The sequence below is a fragment of the Glycine soja genome, chromosome 3 (genome assembly GCF_004193775.1).
Source record: "Glycine soja cultivar W05 chromosome 3, ASM419377v2, whole genome shotgun sequence".
Lineage (NCBI taxonomy): Eukaryota > Viridiplantae > Streptophyta > Magnoliopsida > Fabales > Fabaceae > Glycine > Glycine soja.
The window spans coordinates 25,494,110-25,507,572 of record NC_041004.1 but is presented as its reverse complement, the minus strand read 5'-3'; the positions used below and the strand labels follow the sequence as shown (position 1 = coordinate 25,507,572).

At 33.7% G+C, this 13,463-nt stretch overlaps 1 pseudogene; it reads left to right on the top strand.

Moving 5' to 3' along the window:
* The first annotated feature begins 3,201 nt into the window (after nt 1-3,201).
* Nucleotides 3,202-8,108, top strand: LOC114405062 (annotated as a pseudogene).
* The last annotated feature ends 5,355 nt before the right edge of the window (nt 8,109-13,463 follow it).

Here is a 13,463-nt window from a genome sequence, read left to right as displayed (position 1 = left end):
TTTCTTACCAAGTAAAATGGATCATTTTTAAGGTCCAACGCCTTAAAATGATCACTTTTCAAAGTAAAAAGAATCACTTGATTCACGCATAAGAAAGAACTACGTAGGTCTGATTTCCTCTTCGATGGAGGGTACGTAGGAGCAAGAGCCCCGCTTTTGTCGACCTCAAAAAAATAAAAAAGAACTAAAGTTAAGATAACACAATTTCCACAATTCTGAAAAATAGGCTGTTGTCCTTTGAGACAAACGTGAGAGGTGCTAATACCTTCCTCAAACGTAAATACAACTCCCGAGCTTAGAATTTTCATTTTGACCGGTTTCCTTTGGTTTTCCCGACGTTTTCCACAAATAAACGTTGGTGGCGACTCCGCGCACCTTTCCTCCTTTGGGAAGCGCACCCGTGAGCCTCGCCTCGCACGCCCGCAAAAGGGCACGTTGCGACACATCCTCAATTACCTCCTTCCACATTTCTAAAGTGCAATTCATAGTCTCTGAAATTACTTTGATTTGTAACAAATAACATTACACTCACTCCTATCATATAATATGACATTATTATTTCCATTTTTTTACTTCTTTTCAATTTCACTACCTCCAGAATTATAATCATTATCTAAGTTAGTAATTCAACTTATCCAACCTTTGATTCTGCATTGAATCTAAACATAGAGTCTTATTTTGAGATGCCCAATTTCTCTCAATCGAAGCACCTTCTCCACCGCTACTGTCACAACCTTCCTCACCGTCCAATTCTTTGTCGAGGAACTTGATACGGCACGAGCCAGCTCTTAGCATCGCGGCTCAATGTGCCACCAATGGCAATTACGCTTCTAATCAGAGCCACAACAATGCACTCTACCGAAGTGCTTCCATGTTAGGTACAATGCTGCCTCGTCCACCACCTAAAGTCACAAAGCAACACCAATCTACGCACTCGTGTTTACATCTGATCAATGAAGAAGAGAGAGCGTTGAAGCGAGAATGAGGATCGGGGTGAAAGAAAGAAAGAGTTGAAGCAAGTCACTGATCGAGTGAGTAATGATTGAAGCGAGAATCCAAATCGGGGTGAGAGAAAGTTAGAATTGAAGCGAGTCACTAGAGAGTGGAGAGTGAAGACTAATGAATGTTTGATTAAAAAATTAATTAGTGATTAGTTAAATTGTTTTTTTTTTTCTGAATGAGTTATTATTCTAATGCTAATTTTGTGATAATATTATTGGAAATTGCTTTCATATATGTAATTTTCGACAACAATTACTTATGGGTCATTAATATCTTTAATTAAATAATAAAACACTAGCAATTGTTTTATTTCCAAATAATAATCACAATTAAAAATACATTTTGGTGTAGTGGTAGGCACATGTTTTTCAAGAATTTTAGCTACACTAAGTATCAATAGGTAAAAGTCTTCATGAATTTTACATATTTATTAGGTATTAAAAGACTTTTGCTACACTTAAAGTCTGTGGGTAAAAATATTTTTTAATTTTACCTACATAAATTTATGTCCATAGGTAAAAGTGGTTGTAGGTACAGATCATTTTTCTTGTAGTTCGTGACTTAATTTGTGTAATAGTATAACTATGTGACTTTGTGATAATATATTAATATTAATATTAATATTAAGGGAATAAAAATGCATGTGATACAAATTTAATTTTTTTGGGATGCTTGAGTATGTTGACTGCGATGGCATTATTGGATACGAATTAGGATATCTAACGTAATTCTTTTTATTATTGTACGTTGTTGGAGACAAGTGACTTGGTTATCTCTATTTTTTTATTAGTTAGGCAATGTGAGAATCTATGAATTAGGGATTGAGAAATTTTCTTAACTAAGACTATCTTAAAGACATTTATTAGTATTTAGCTAATATCCATCTAAAAATATCCTTATCACTTTTAGTTTTTCAAAAATTTGCTAATTAGTTTGGTCTTTGTTTCTAGTGCATTTCCTTTGTTATGGTTTGGTTGAGTGAAAATGTGAAAATGACATGACAACTATGTAGCTTGTTATATATGCAGTCAGTAAAGAATAATAATTTGAACCGTTGAGCGAGAGAGAGAAATATAAATAATTGTTTGGTGATATAATTTGGTGATATAATATTTTTGTGTTGCTTGGATTGGTTCTATTTTTAATTTGCAGGTTTGGGTAATATTAACAAAATAGACAAAATATTAAGAAAATGCAAAAACAACATGATTCTTCCAAAACCGATGTTGTATTGAACCTTACAACATTGTTTTTGTCAAAACTCAGGTTCTTTTGCTACTATACAACATCAATTTTGTCAAAACCAATGTTGTTTTGCTACTATACAACATCAGTTTCTGGAAAACCGATGTTGTTAGGTGTATGACAACATCAGCTTTAGAAAAACCGATTGCATATTTTACATTTTTTTTGGTTTATTGCTTATTATACAACATTGGTTTTCTTAAAAATTGATGTTGTGTAGTGTATGTTAACATCGGTTTTGCATAACCAATGTTAACATAGATACTTTTAACGCCGGTGGTTTCAACATCAGTTTATAACCGATGTTGAAAGTCCAAAAGAACTGATGATAAAAGCCTATTTTCTAGTAGTGCACTTAAATAAATATTGTCACGTTCACACTTAAATTCAAATTTCTATATCAAGCCATCCCTGAATTTTGATTCACATAAATTTTTGACATATATGCATATAAATAAATGTATATAATTAACCATTACATATATAAACAAGTATGCAATAATCTAAATAAATCTATATAAAGGAGTAGGCTATCAAAAAGTTCGAAATGGATATCTTATGTTGCTGACATGTGGTATAAACAGGGCTAACATGAGCATTTTGAAAATTTGAAGCATATTCATATTCACCTCCACTTGAGCTTCTTCGGTTCATAATTCTCTTCATCTCTTCTCTATGTCTTCATTCTTCATTGACCCGAGCTTCTTCATCGACATTTTTCCTCTCTTTTCATCTCTTCTATACTTCATCGACACATGAGATCTCTTCATCTCTTCTTTACTTCATCAAAATTGTGTTGTGCAGTGATTCTTTAGTGTTTAACATCTCTTTTCATCTTTGAGACAGGGATAGCCATGATTTATGTTGCCATCGCTGGTGTCGGATGCAACTCAATCGTCGAAATCAATAAGTGGAGGCCACAACCAGAATTTTTCATATCAATTATACCAAACAATGCCATTCCAATGCTCTATTTCGTCACATCTCTATGTCAATGCTGTAGAGAACATGAATCCTCTTGGACAATTTCCCATAGAGAATGCATATGAGATGTTAGAAGTGTCCGAGACTAACTCCTTAGACAAGATAAAAGCTGTTAGGAGTGTCCGAACCTAGCTGAGTCAAAGAATGGTTCCACTGTGTCTTGACGATTTGTACAAATTCTAGCTGCCTATGAGGTTTGTTCAAATCATGTCCTGTTTTATGAATTATCATTAATGTTGTTGATTAATATAACCTTAATCATATGTGTAGGGGTAGTTTTATTTCTGGCTAAAATATTGTAGATAGCTTAATTAAAAGGAATCATTGTATTCCTAGCTAAATTAGAGCTTGAATTAAAACGAATCAACCAAGTTTTGCTTATTGAAGAATCCATAATATTATGATTTGAGGATATTTCATATACTATTGTGTTCAGTGGACTGAATAATTGGTTTTGTTTGAATATTCTAAATACGACCAATGTATATCGAATTGAGAAGTGGCATGCTCATAGTAACCTTTTGATACTCTATTTTTTTCTCCATTGCATTTTAGTTAGCTCTTGAACACATAAAAATTGTCAAATTGATGCAATGAGTTCGAAGAAGCTCCCATGTGTTAATTAGGGGAACAACTACCTATTGCCCTTGAAGGATCAAAGATGTTCTGCATTCAATAGTTTAATCAAATGAACAAATAACATCATTTTGATAGTTTCTTAAGCCCAAAGTTTAAAAAGTAACATCATTTTGATGATTTGGCCTCTCTGTCATTTTGGTGTTCATTTTTCAACATTGGTTTTTGGTATTGCTTGCATTGGTCAAGTTAGCAGTGGGGCAAACTCAGTCATCTTCTGATCTATAACAATTTTTCTTCTTTCTTTTTTATTCACAAATCATAGCCTTTGCCTAAGGGTCATGTCATGTCCATATAGTTTATATTATATACATTCAACTCTATTTTTTCAAAATATATAGAGAGAAAATAAATAATATTCCATTTTTTTCAATGTTTTACTCTGCTTCTACAAAGGTTGCTGTGTACATAGGGTTGTCCATATAATATGAGGTTTGTAATTAACTAGTTGGAGAGTTTAAGTTATATTAGACCATCATAGGGTATGTTTTCATGAAGGTTTTATTAAACAATCTACGACACAACATCAAGGTTTTTGAGTGGTTAAGAAAAAGGAAAAATTAACAAACTAACAATTAACATTTGTCAATAATTTTTGTTTTAGGTTTCTATGGAAGTAGAATTAAAGATCAGAGTTTTAATGTGATGAAAATTTAAAACCTTGGTTTTGATAGAAGAATTTTGAGTTTATATGGTCGTGTTACAAAATTACAGTTAGTGGAGCATGAAATTGATCAGACAGTGTTATAATTTTGTAATTTTCTGGAAGAGGTGAAACAAGTGAAGAATTTTGTAATGGGTTTCAATTTTTTTTGCTTTAAATTGTTGAAACTCGAAATTTAGAATAGTAGATGGTACAAAGATAAACTATGATTGATATGCAGATAGAATGATCCCACTTCTACTGTGTTGCATTGTCATGTGTAATTCTGTATTGGATCATAATGGAAGGTGATTGCGACATGATAGATATTATGCTTTTGCTAGCACTTGAGTTTTTTTATTTACCATTATTTCTATTGATTCACTTAGGAAAATGACACAGTAGTTCATTAGTGTCAGTCATCCTTTACGGAGAGAGGAAAGGGTGACATAATGCTACAATCACTTTCTATACAGTACTGAGTTGTGATCATAAATTCATAATAGAATTAATTCAAGTTGATAACTTTTCCTTCTTTTTTTTTGAAGTGGGAAAAAAGAAGAAATTCTTTTGAACCCCCGAATGGGGAAGGACATATTCATTCATCAATGTCTAATCTATGTAGTGCAAAGCCATGTTGTACTTCACCCCACTACAAACAAATGAAAGAAGACTGAATTTCTGGTAAAAAGAATTGAAAGTCCCCACATTGCTTTCCCATGATATTCTAATAATGCATTATTATGCTAAGTTTGCATAAATGACGCGGGATATGGCTTTAGTTTAAGCATTTTATTCTTTTGGGTATGGTTATGATTGGGAAACCAGTTTGGTTAGTGGCAGTGGGATCCTGCAAAGGTTATTAACATAGTAGAGTTTGACATCTGGGATTGGCTGGATGACATGAGCCTTGAGCAAAGACTTTGCTTTTCTTTTCTTTCTTTTTTCTCTTGAATTTTGGATATGTTGTACATGGCCTAATAAATATTTTTTTTGGTCCTTGTTGATTAATTGGATATAATATGTTCATGGTATTGGCAAGATGACCGCATACTTCATGACTTTAACTATGGGAAATCTTGCAGATCATACATTACATTGAGTGTGTGTGGGTAACTATAATGAGGTTTTCCCTTGGTTACATTATAGGTAATATTGACTTAACAAAATAATCTATGATACACTGCAGATTCTTTCAAATTCTCAAAAGAGAGCCCATTATGACATGTACCTGTTGTCTAAAAAAAAAACTTATGCAAAGGCATTTTGGACAGGGTTCAAAATTGCAAATTTAAAAATCACATGCTACTAGGTTCAAGGAAATGGAACTTGTTGAATGGTTAAAATGGTACAGATTAACTATAAGTAATATTTTGGCAGAAAAGAATATGGTAGTTGGAACTGGCTATTTTGATGTACTTGAGAAAGATTTTTATTTAGCTATTCATGCAACATACTATGCAAAGGCATTGTGGACAGGGTTGAAAATTTACAAATCACAGGCTACTAGGTTCAAGGAGATGGAAATTGTTGAATGGTTAAAATGGTATAGATTAACTATAAGTAATATTTTGGCAGAAAAGAAGATGGTAGTTGGAACTGGCTATTTTGATGTACTCGAGAGAGATTTTTATTCAGCTATTCATGCAACATACTATGGTCCTGAAATTCATTCCATGGAGCTTCTTCCTAAATGCTTTGAGGCTGAGGAGAGGTCCTCTTATGAAACTCCTGAGGTTTTGCACTTAGTTTCAGGACATGATCTTTTCGGAATGGTTTGCCTAGCCAACAAGGTTCCAGAGATATCAATTACAAACAATGAGAAGTCAACATCTTTTAAATTCTTCCTTTCAAGCCCGTGTCAATCTATAATAGATTTGAACATCCACAGGAATGTAGAAAGATCAAATGATTTTGAAACTCACAAAGGTCACTGCTCTAAAACTTCAAGTATTGTATCAAATGCATATAGACATCTAAAACTTAAAGTTTATATATTACTCCAAATTCTAAATTCTAACATTTAACAAATAAATTTACTTATTAACCAAATCACAATTTTGCTACTAAAGAAAAAAACAAATATAGCACAGCGTAGCGGAGCAACCCGTGCGTACGCACTGGTTACAAACTAGTTATATATATAAACACATATACTTGTAAGCATAGAAATATACCTATAAGTATATAAATGCTTGCCGCAACACCCAGAATTTATTAATCACCATTATCCCAAAAACTAAGCTCTGCAAACCATTTATACATTTATATTTAACTCCTAAAGCATATATCAATATATGATATAACTCATAAGCAAGTATTCTTGTATATATAATTGGAATCTTAGAAAAGAATATAGTACATAATTATTCTATTGTATATCCATATCAACGTGCATAAACACAACCACTAGGTTTTTCGAGAAACATGTATCTCATATTAGCGCATGATTTTATCAGTCAACTAAAGAAAATATTGGCTAATTTCAAAAGGAAACCACACAAGTATGCTAATTATTTATTGTAGCACTGTCAACATGAATCAATATTATCAACTCTCACTTTGAAATCAAATTGTTCCAAACGGAAATTAAAAACATGAAATAAAAAACAATAAGATGTTATGGGGTATTCATAATTTATCCAAGATCAAAGGAGACACAAACATATGATTCATTGTAATCTATGAATAAATCCTCTACCCATCATGCAAGAAAAGATGTTCCACTCCCTCCTTTACCTTGATCATGTGTTTCTCAAAGAAAAGCAGCACAAATGACCATCCTCTATCCGTCCTTCATTTGTGATTTTCATAGTACGGTCCCCAAAGAGAAAAAGAAGGAGACGGTGTAAGGAATAGACTAGGTTTCTAGAGAACTTGTCAACTTTTAGAGTTGAATCGGTCTTCCCAAGACTAAAGGCCCAAAAGCATTTAACCCAACATAATTTTATTATTATTATTATTAAAAAATAAATGACATAAATTATTTAACAAAAAATAATATATATATATATATATATATATATATTTTAAAAAAATAGAAGGATGTTACAATTCCCCCCTCCTTAAAAGAAATTTTGTCCTTGAAATTTAGCTGAAAAGAACAAACCAAGATATGATTCTCCCATGTGGCTTTCCAACTCCCATGTAGCACTATCTTTAGTAGCTCCTCCGCTCACAAACTTGATCAAAGGAATATCCTTCTCTCTTAGTTGTTTCACCATTTTTTCCTCAATCCTCATTGGTAATGGATCATAGATATATTTTCTGAGTTGGGAGACATGGAAGACACTATTGAGATTTGAGAGGGATGGTGACAAGGCAATCTAATAGGCAACTCCGTTGACTCTTTTTAAGATTTGGTAAGAACTGTTGAAATGAGGAGTAAGCTTGTGAGACTTCAATGTCCGACAAACCTCAGTCCACAGAGTGACTTCCATGAATACATGATCACCTGCTTAAAACTCTAAATCTTTCCTTTTCTTATCATGATAACTCTTTTGTTTGATTTGAGCTGCTTCTATTCTCTCTTGGATCAACTTGACTTTTTCAGTGGTTTGTTGCACCACTTCAAGTTCTAGCACAAGGTTATCACTAGGTTCTAACCAACAGAAAGGTGTTCTACATCTCCTTCCATACATTTAATGGTATCAAAGTAAACCTCTCTCCTAGTATAGTGTAGTTCGAGGATGAATCACATTGGAATGAGATGGATTTAATTGGTACTACTTATACCATCAAGATGCATCTACTTTTCTATAGCATATCACATAAGAATTCCACAGTTATGCATGCTTGGCTGGGAGTAGTTATGAGATGTGTGACCTTTTGAGATGTTTTGTAGAAAGTGTGTGAGTGAGGAGAAGGCATGCTGAAAAGTTTCGTGTTGGTTTGTGAGGACAGTCATTGTTCCTAAAAGTAGTCCAAGCAGGTTGTCAAGTTCTCGAAAAAGGCTACTTACGGAGGATTTTGACTAGTGGAGGGTTATAACACCTTAAATGACTTTTTCAAAATTTTGCTTGAAAGACTATTTAAATAATAAATATTGTGGAATACATGTCATTAATTTTTAATTTCTATTTCTAAGTTGGAAAAATATCTCATAATTTTTTTTCTCTTTCGTTTTTTTTTGTAAGTAAGATGAAATAAAATCTAGTAAAATAAGCATGTTGCTTGAAAAGCGTTAAGTTTTCATGTTGCAATTAAATTTGTAAATAAATGAACCTAGATTTATATTATGAAGCCTTTGTACATAAATGAAGCAAATAAATAGTGTCACGGTAGAAGAAATTTGGATACAACCCAAAGTGTAAAAGTAATGAAACGATCGATATACATCAGCTACCTAAAAAAATACATTTACAATGAAAGTCCTACCCCTCAAAATGCATCAAAATATCAAAAATGATTTAGGATCATAACAGATCACTACCTGACTAAAAGTACTGAATTACGCCTAAGGTATAGGCACAGTAAGGTAATCAATCCTCCTCCTCAAATGAAGGCTCTATGTCTCATAGAAGCTCGCGATACTCTTCCTCTTGCTTAGGTGTCAAATGAAGGCTCTATGTCTCATATCGGTGACCTACATGGGGCGTATTAACTCAAATCTCTAACTAAAGACATTACTTCTCACATCAAACCTCACTAGGACATGAATTATTGAGCATACTGAGGCACTTCCATGCCATGATAAAAACTAATATTTTCAAACCACTCCAATTGTCAACGAGACGTAAATCCCTAAGGAATATAGCAATACCAATATTGATCGATGGTGCTGGGCATGACATCTGGTCTATATATTGGCACTATGTGCTCAAGAGTGTGACACATGTAAAGTGACGTGCGTGTACCCCAACACGACCATACTCTTTCTCTTTGCCTACTACGCCAAGCTTGCAGAAGGCGTGGCTCCCTTGACATCTTTTGAACCTAAAAGTTGTTGGTTGTAGGGGTGAGTCCTCGACTCCTCAAATGCCACATAATAGTCAAACATAGACAACATGCAACCTAGTTAACCACTACGTGTGATTTCTCTAAACAAACAACACTCTTGAGATCCTAAGCGCGTAACTAACATACTTATCACCTATTAGGGCCCAATCTCTACCCCTAATCCTCCCAGGTCTTGATGGTCTTACATAATCACATGGATCACAGTCAAGAGTGATCACCACATATGGATACATCATACATCAATCCTCAAGCTCCCAACTCAAAAAAATTAGTCTCAGAGCTAGTCAAGAGTAGCAAAGTGAGGCATATGAGTTACCCGCACCGAATGAGTACACCAAATGTTGGATAGCTACCACTCGCTCATTCCCTCGGGTTCTTTGAACCTCTCTGCCCACTATACCTCAGTGTATCTCTGTCCATCATTTACTTTCTCAACATAATCTCACTTTCTCACAAAAGAAAAATAGAACCATTGGTTCCTTACTCTCTTTCCAATCCATTTGACTTCTGCCAATGCATCATATGCGTAGCCCTCGTGCCACGTGCATCAACAAACGCGTGCAAACAAGAAAATAAGAAAAAGAGACCAAGCTCAAGCCTACCTATTGCTCTCAGCATGAAACAATTAGACATCATAATGGATATGATTACAACAATCTAACAATCATAACAAACAATTTACCGAGGTTCGGACACCTCCAGACCCAAACCACAACGCATACAAATAAAATAGCAATATACATATATATATATATATATATATATATATATATATATATATATATATATTGTAAAATATAAATTCACACACCACATATATAATTTGTTGAAGTTCACACTCTTTCGGTCTTACAATTCACCAAAAATAATAATAATACATGCATGCATGCATCTTAGTAATTTTATCAGTAGAGAATCATCATAATTTTCAGAATAGTCATCAACAATCAAATCTTACAGTTTATTTCAACAATTTTGTAGCAATTAAATCAATAGTTCACTACTAGAAAATAGGCTTTTAACATCAGTTTTTTTTTTTACTTTGAATATTGGTTTTTAACCGATGTTGGATCCATTGACATTAACGAACTCAATTTTAACATCAGTTTTCCAAAAGCCAAGGTTAACATACACTACACAACATCAATTTTTTTAGAAAAATGGATGTCGTATAATAAGCAATAAACCAAAAAAAATGTAAAACATGCACAAAAACAACATCAATTTTTTTAGAATCGATGTTGTGGTACACCTGACAACATCGGCTTTCCTAAAAACCGATGTTGTGTTGCACACGACAACATCAGCTTTCCTAAAAACCAATGTTGTGTTGCACACGACAACATCGATTTTCTCGAAAAATCGATGTTGTCAGGCATAAAACAACATCAGTTTTCCTAAAAATTGATGTTGATTTATGCAGAACAACATTGATTTTTAGAAAAATTGATGTGGTTTTTTGCAATTTTTTTGTTTGTTTTTTAATATTACCCAACCTGCAAATTAAAAAATAGACCAATCCAGGAATTTTGACAATACAAATTTTTATATTATTAATGAATAATTACTATCAACTATAAGAAATAGTTAAAGAAACAACAATGTCAATATATAAAATTATCTACCATAACTGAATCTAATTAAACTATCTATACAATTGTAAAATTTCTTAAACACCTAGTGTTTCATTTTTAACTTTGAGATAATATCTTGCCCACTAAATGTTATTTTCCTTTAATCTCTCTTGTTCAAATGGTCTTGGATCAATAAAATATTGCATGGTATAATAAAACATAACTTCATCAGTATAAACAATAACAAGTATAACAAATGAAATTAGTTTTGAAGTAAACAATTACCATTTCCCAATTATCCTTGAAATCTCCTAGGAGTATCATTGACATCCAATGAATCACATAATAGCCGCACTCAATGCTTCCTCTTTGCTTATTAAACTAAATTCAATCAGATATTGAAAATTAATCGAAAATCTATCAACACAGTAATAAAATGTAATTTTTAAGATATCAAGTATTGTTTAACTGGAATCCATTTAGCAGTAGCCTTGGATTTACTTCCTTGGATATCATTGAATCCCTTCAAAGCACTGGTTAAGAGAAACATGCATGCACATTGTACCATTAAAATATTGATATCTTACAAATTACAACTGACTTGTTAATAATTCCTTTGAAGTAGTTGTCAAACTTATTGTGCAAGGAATAAAACAAGATGACAACATTGACCTTAGGACATAAAACAAATAATTGTCAATGCGCACTGCATTGAGGAATATTAAGCTAATATAGTGCATACATTATTTAAATTGATTTGTTCAGTTTTACTTACCCATTCAAGTAGGCTCCTAGGTAGACATCTCTCTGTGAATTCAGCATTCATTCCTTAATATAATCCTTAGATTCAATTTGTGATTGCCCAGATATGGATTGTGGCTCAAGGAATCCATACACAGAAGCATTCTTCGATCACAAACTTATTCATATGCCTATTGTTGTTAAAATAAAGTAAATTATGCATCAATTTAAAACAATCAATTATGTAATAGATTGTAATGTAACATGACTTACAGAATCCACATTTGTATAACAAAGATGTTGAGACATTGATCATCGTGTGCTATTTAAGGATCTTCATGCTTTATGTACAAGGGGACATCATCATTATACACCCCAAACACAGTTCAATCCCACGACAACTACATAGTCTTGAGGAAAAGCTCTGGGATCATCAATGCCATCTGGTATAGGGGATCATCTTCATGTTCTGGCCTATCTACAGGTTTCGGCAATCCTGCAGCTTGATGTTTATCCTACACAACTAATAAACATAAGTCAATGATAGTCAAGACTTTATTTGTAAAAAATCCATTTTTTAATAATATCAAACACAACAAAAGGAAATACATATTCTAAAATAGGTTGTACAAGATGTGTCGGTCAAGTAAGGAAGGTGCTAAGGGCCTGCCCCACTAACTAAACCTCTTGAGTGGGTATAGGGACGTGAGCATCAGTATCTCAAACTTCCTCAACACCAACCTTCACTTGATCATTGCCCGAAGGGATGTTTTGGATGATTTTCAACCCCTCATAAACTCTTCTAAGGGCAACCAGGCAGGGAGGATTGTCATCAATATACAACCCACATTTTTCTGATTCACCCCTGCCTGGGTTCTACCCCAAGGGATCGATAAAGCTTCCCTTTGCGCTAACACGGGCAGCAGAAGGACCAACTTCAAGCTTAGGAGGCAGTATGATTCCTTGGGATTGCATCTCCGACTGCATCTGGCTGAAGGACAACATTAGTTGTCGAGTCACTTTTTCAATGATTGACTGCTACAGCTGGTTCCTGATTTTCTATGTCAACTACTATAGCTCTTCGGGAGTGATGGAAGTAGATGTGAAGGAGCTTTTTAAAGCCAGTCCATAGTATAGTTTGATCGTGACACCGACTCCAGCAGCACAAACATAACCAGAGTGCTTTGGTCACCTAATGGCAGCAGTCAACACATCTTAACATCCATGGGCAACAAAGCTGCCATGTGCTGACCGCTCTTCAAGGGAATCTTCCAGTCAACAAAATATTGCATGAGTTTATGGACTACTGTTGTTATTATAAAAATTGACCATTGAAATAACAAAAATAACCTACAATCCTATATGTAATTTCGCGTGTTGCCTCAGATGTCATCTCTCCATATTTTTTTGGTATGAGTCATCTTCTACTTCACATGTCATCTAGTAAATAATAACCCCCATGAGACAACATGTGAGGGGTAGTGTTTAGTTTCTGGATGGCCCGAGCCTTCTTTCTAACATCCTGTCACCATTAGATAGAAACTTGTCAACAAAATACGCTTGAAAATAATGCATAACTGTCAAATTCATAAACAATGCAAGTTAACTAACCTCCCATGAAGGGTCTCTATGACTCTGGCAAAATTGTTGCCATTTTCTATGTTAATACCGCACTTCTG